This window comes from Parasteatoda tepidariorum, chromosome 9, assembly GCF_982258835.1.
Source record: "Parasteatoda tepidariorum strain Cologne lab strain chromosome 9, Ptep-v5.0, whole genome shotgun sequence".
NCBI classification, from domain to species: Eukaryota; Metazoa; Arthropoda; class Arachnida; order Araneae; family Theridiidae; genus Parasteatoda; species Parasteatoda tepidariorum.
Genome location: NC_141763.1, coordinates 58,402,603 through 58,409,199, shown reverse-complemented (window position 1 = coordinate 58,409,199; position 6,597 = coordinate 58,402,603). Strand labels below are relative to the sequence as shown.

Genomic DNA, 6,597 nt, shown 5'->3' with positions numbered 1-6,597 from the left:
CAAAAATTTTTTTTGTGCTTCATCTGTTAGTGTTATAATAGTGGCAGGCAAAAATTTTTTTCTGGTTAATACTTTTAGAAATGAAATTTCATGTCATGTACTAAATATTTATTTTTATGAATCAGTACTCTGTTTATTTCTGTAAAATTAATAAATGCATGTTTTTCTAAAAATTATAAAAAATGAACTTTGCCTTTTTTGAATTTAAGCTCTTCCAGTTGCTTCTTCTATTTAGCATCAATTAATAGACTAGTTGCTAGAATCATTGAGATACTTTTATATTGAAATTAATCACATTAATATCTATTACATTAATGAAAATATTATTGAAATCTATTATATGCCAACTTAAATTTCTCATCTAATTCTTGAATAAACTATTCAAATTGAAATTAAAGAAAGTTAGCTTTTGTAATTTAAGTGCTTGCAGCTACATATAATTGCCTTTTATTGAAGGGAAATAAGATTGGTGGTTGTTCAAACATTTAAAATAATGAACTATGTTAATCTCAAGCAATAATACATTGCTTGCTAGTTTTAACTTAAAAGTATGAGTGAGAGTTTTGAATTATTTCTTAGTAGTTACTAATTTTGGAACAGCTTTCTTAAACTGTACCTTTAACCTAGTTTCTTATGTTTTTCTTTAAATATGCAAAGCTAGGTATTACATTAACACTACTAGTACTAGATCATTAAAATTTTACATGCCTAGTGGGTTAAGTAAATCAGAAAATTAATTAAGAAGTTATTTCAATTTCACACCTGCAAAAATATTTAATTTTTATTCTTATTCCTTAGTATTTTCAATTTTTGAAGAAAGCTGGTTTTAAGAATGCAGTTTTATGTGCTAATTTAAATTTTTTACTTCCTGGTAATTGATATACTTGTTTAAATCAATTTTTGACAGCACAGGTTGGAACTAAATTTAAAGCTGTTTTCTGAAATTTAGTTTTGACAACACAGATTGAAACTAAATCCTGTGTGAACCCAGTTCTGACAACATAAGTTAAAGTTTATTTTAAAGCAGTTTTTCAGAAATCTTATTCTTTTATTAAATAACTTTTAAACAAATAAAACCTTATTTTTATAATTGTTTATGGGTAAAGGTTGAATTCATTATTTCAATCAGTGCAATATTCAATTGTAGCAGTCTGCTGTATTCTGCTAATATTCACTATAAATTAAGATCACAAAGAAAACTTAACTGATTTAAAAGTTAATTTGATCTATCCAACAAATTACCCTGCTAAACTTTTATTCTTTCTCTCAACATAATAAATGGAGAAATATTAAGTTGAAATATATGTATGTTTATTGGAACATTGATGCAATTTGGTTGTTGAATTTTCGCGCTCACGCTTCTTTACTGCTTTTTTTTTTTTTTTTTTGAAACTTGCAGACAATCTCGGTCAAGCTCTGAAGTCCTGTTTAAAAAAAATTTAATTTCAAATTAAGATGATTCAAAAAATTTTTTATGAATAAAAAATTTATAATCTGATCTTTCTGTAAAGAAAGTCTTAAAGTATAGTCCAGTCTGTTTTTGTGAAAGCTTTTGCACATAGATGAGATATTTTAAGGTTTCTTACTATGATGCATATTTTTGACATTGTCTTCTATTATAATTTTTTTAATAAAATTTTGCTGACATTTTCTTGATTATTTTACAATTAGAACCTATACTTGTTATAATGTGTTTATAGTAGTAAATATTTTCAATCAAATTGTATAAAATTAGATTAGAATGTCCATGTTTCAAGAGTAGCTAAAAAAAAATACACATTTTTGTGTTGGGGTGGTAATTTTTTAAGATAATGCAATTTTGGGGCAATATAATGAGCCACATTTTTAAATTGTTTAGGAGAGTGTTTTTGGTATGCTATAAGATATGTCTGTGCATTGAGCTGTTGTCTTGGGAAAAATTCTAAAAATTCGTAAATCTGGAAAAAATACTAAGGAAAACTTCAGTCTAAATTAGTCATTTTTGCAAAAAAATGTGGACTATCATGTTGCTCCAAACTCTCTATATTTAAAGATGACTAAGGGATTATATCAAAATTTGCTATTAGTTCCCTGCCCAAAGTATTTCTGGGAGTTAGACGAGGAAAATGTTTTTGAATTAAATATATTTTATTTTTATTTTTTAAATATTTTTTTACAGATATTAAATGTTGGTTCCATTAAACAATACATTATATTTTATGTTAAATGCAAAGACAATGCCTTCATTGTATCTAAAGGGTAATTAAATGAATCGTGCCAATTTCGTTTCATTTTTACTGTTCAATCATGCATAAATGAATTAATCTTGTATTGTTCATTTTGTTACATACCAATCAGCAAATGCATACTTAGAACTTAATGTTGTACTAGAGAAGTGATATATATTTTGTATAATATAATTCATAGAGAATATGCATTCTATTGTTATTTGGTTGTGTTGCTAGTGTATATGGCTTATTTGTTCTACTCATAAAGCATGAAAAATCCTTATAAAAAAAAAATCTGTATCATTCTGGTGTTGGCTGTCATTTCACTTGATGTTAATTTTCTCTGTGATGAGATAAATAAAGCACTCAATATTTTTAAATTCTGCTTTTTTTTTGTATGCTACTTTTTTTTTTGAAGTACAAGTGGTAGTTTAGAATGGGGGGCTACTTATTTGGGAAAAAATATGCATGTCATTTTCAACTTTTCCAACATATTGCAAAACATATAGGGTGTTTATAAATTCCGGACCCATTTTGATGTTTAATAACTCACAAAATAATGAAGATATAAACAAACTTATGGCATTTATTGATGGAATAACTCATATATTTTCCTTTTCAGGTTTGCATATCTTTACTTTTGTAAATATCGTCTGCGCGTGTGGTTAATTTCAGATAATTTCATTTTCCAGTCTAAATATCTGTACTTTTCTAAATATCGTCTGCTTATTAATTGCATTTTTCTCTCTTTTGTTTTTGGCAACTATTGCAATGTTATGTTTACTTTTGATGTGCTTCTATGTAGTACTTTTCTATGTGATGTTTTATTCGAGCGGATATTAAGGAGAATGCATGCACCTCAAGAGAAAGCACAGATTTTATGGTGGTTCATAGAAACGAAATCGATAGTGCAGGCACAGAGAAATTGCAGGAGAATTTACCAAAAAGATCCTCCATCCAAAAGCAGAAAGATAATTCTCCAGAAACTGGAAGTATCGCAGGTAAGAAACGTTCCGGACGTCCCTGCACAAGTGATTTTGACGTTGAGCGCGCCAGACAGACATTTTTAGACAATCTTAGAAGATCTGTGAGATCAGCAGCAAGAGAATTGGATATGCCAATTTCGACGGTGTATAAGGTTATTAAGAAACAATTAAGACTGCATGCATACAAAGTTCAAATTGTTCAACGATAGGCCTAGGAGGACGGCGTTTGCAACAGATATGGATATAAGAAGGATAGAAGATGCTGATTTTCTGAAGCGCATAATATTCTCCGACGAAGCATCCTTTCATGTTTCTGGCATTGTTAATCGCCATAATGTGCGCATATGGGGATCTGAAAACCCCCATGAATACCGTGAGACACAAAGGGATTCCCCAAAGGTTAATGTGTAGTGTGGACTAATGCACGACCGAGTCATTGGGCGTTTCTTTTTTAGAGCAAAGACGGTCTCATCAGTCGTATACTTAGACATGTTGGAAAACTTCGTATTTCCATAACTAGAAGAGCTTCAGTCACATGTCTTTTTGCAACAAGATGGTGCACCACCTCATTGGGGTATCATCGCTCGTAGCTCTTTGAATGACCATTTTCCATGAAGATGGATTGGGCGAGGAGGTCCAATTCCTTGGCCATCCAGATCACCTGATATAACGCCGCTGGACTTTTTTCTTTGGGGATTTATAAAGGACAATGATTACAGGAGGATCGTGTCGAACATTGATGACCTAAATGCTAGAATTACAACCACAATAGCCTCTGTGGATACCGACATTCTTGCCGCTACCTGTTGTGAAATTGACTATCGACTTGATATTCTCCGTGCGACGAAGGGGGCACACGTGGAAGTTCATTGACAAGGGTCATGAAACTTTTTGAGTCTATCTAACCATTTATGTTATTAATTTTAATCTATCTTTATTATTTTATGAGTTTTTAAACATCAAAATGGGTCCGGGACTTTATAAACACCCTGTATTACCAGATGACAATTTTTGCCATGGATATTAAAAACGTGGTTGAATCTCTTTCATGCATTATATACCTAAATGAAAAATGTTCATGATGTATCCTTACTTCCATCAATTGTAGCAAGCAAATCAATCATAGACACCAGCGTGACATTATTAGGGATAAAAATTATCTTTCATGATTAAAATTCAATATTTTTTTTTTTTTTTTTTTTGAAAAGCAAAAAGCATACTGTGTTATTTTTGGTAAACATATAAAAATGCTGTTGTTTTTTCTTTAAAATTTATTTCTAAAATTTTTTTTATATTTTGCTATAAATTAGTTAAATAAAAATTGTTCACGTAATACAAAATATGTACTAAACAAACAATGCGCCGATTCATAATTCATTATGGGCTCAGTACAAAATGCGTGTTTACTAAAATGAACATAGCATTTTATTCCATTTTTTCAAAACTTCTATTAAGAGTATTTTTTTTTTAAGAATAAGCTAATCAATACTAATAAATTCGTAAAATGATATAGCGCCTTAGCATAAATCACTTGGTGCATTTGATTAAATTAGTTTCTTTATGAAAAATTTGTTTAAAAAAAACTTAAAAAGTGAATAGTAGTTTTTACAAGATTGCCGCGAATCTTATACATTTATAATAGTTCCAATAAATTTGCGTTATAGGAATTTAGACATTCAATTTCTACTTTTAGAGTTCTCAATATGAAGACATTACCTAAAAATTTAAATTTTTAATATACCTAGCCCATAATGATTATACTTAGTGTTGAAATAAGTAAGAAAATGCAAGTACCATATTCCTTGTTCAGTTGTTCAATTTGGATTGAACATTGAAGAAAATTTATTTCAATTCAAATATTACTGCCGTAGATTCGCTTCAAATTATTTGTTTTTTGCTATTAATAATCATATTATTAGTTATAAAGAATTTGTTGTAATAATTAAAATACTTTTTAAAAGTTTGAAATTCACAAGAGCACCATCGAGTGAAGTTAACACCAGGGCGGCTCTATTGCACTTAGTCACAAGATATCGTATTTTAAGTTCCGACACTCGGGCTCCGCGGCTTCGTCTCTTTTCGCGAACATTCGTGTGCATAAGTTAGAAACGCCTTGTTCCGAATTTCAGGGGTTAAACAGTAACTAAACTTTTAAGTACTGAATAAAATTATATTTCTAAATTCTTTTGCATAAAATCATGCCCCGTCCAGATTCGTAATCAGCCTATATAAATTGATTATTTTTTTTTTTTAATATGCAGGGTGTTTATAAAGTCCCGAACCCATTTTGATGTTTAATAACTCATAAAATAATAAAGATAGATTAAAATTAATAACATAAATGGTTAGATGGACTCAAAAAGTTTCATGACCCTTGTCAATGAACTTCCACGTGTGTCCCCGTCGTCGCACGGAGAATATCAAGTCGATAATCAATTTCACGCCAGGTAGCGGCAAGAATGTCTGCATCCACAGAGGCTATTGCGGTTGCAATTCTAGCATTTAGGCAGTGGCGTACCTAGGGGGGGGGCGGTGGGTGCGGTCCGCACCGGGCGGCACTTACCTTGGGGCGGCATTTTTTGTATTTACTTATAGTTGTAAAAAGCAACTTATTCATTTCATATTTATTTTCTTTCTTGAATAATAAATGATTATTATGATTATTATAAGTTTAATATTTGGTTTATATAAAATATGATTAGCTATATGATTTCGAATATTATTCCTCGGTGTATATAAATGCATTTTAGTGTAAATTTTGAATTCTAATTCAAGAACAAGATAATTTTATTTTATTGTATTCATTAAAATTCGTTGAATTCGTAAAAGGATCTTTACGATTTTGTTCGGCAATTTTTCCTAACTAAAATTTTTTGATATCAGTTTATAAATGTCATTTCTTTTGAAAAGTTTATATGATTACTTTGAAGTGATATATCAATATTTTTTTAAATCATCGATTTTTCTTTTGAAAAGCAGGGCCGGCGGAAGGCGGTCTAGGCGGGAAGGCACAAGACCTAGCAGACCGCCGGTCTGCTAGGTCTGCAAAGCATTAGGGCGCCAGCATAAGAACTATCTTTTTCAAACAACAAAATCTAAACGAGTCAAACAAAAATACTGACGAAGTTACAATTTCAGGAATCGCAAATAGATAAATATACTCAGTCCGTTTTGAAGAATTGTATTTGGAATGATAAATTGCTTATAAACCATTTTGTTCATTCGCGATTCAATCTTTTAACAGTGAAGAGTGAAACAAATTATTAGGGTGCCAGTGCATTTGGAGAGTTTATTATAGGTAAGTATATTATATTACGTATTATAGATATAGATGTTATTCTAAATGCTATTCAGAGTAGTAAAATGACTTTGCCGTTTTCTATACATAATATACTATTTATTTC

At 30.2% G+C, this 6,597-nt stretch overlaps 1 long non-coding RNA gene across 1 annotated transcript; it reads left to right on the top strand.

Moving 5' to 3' along the window:
* The first annotated feature begins 665 nt into the window (after positions 1–665).
* LOC147804079 (uncharacterized) lies at positions 666–2,587 on the top strand. Its single transcript, XR_015429249.1, has 2 exons — positions 666–912; positions 964–2,587. It is a non-coding gene; the product is annotated as an uncharacterized LOC147804079 (long non-coding RNA).
* The last annotated feature ends 4,010 nt before the right edge of the window (positions 2,588–6,597 follow it).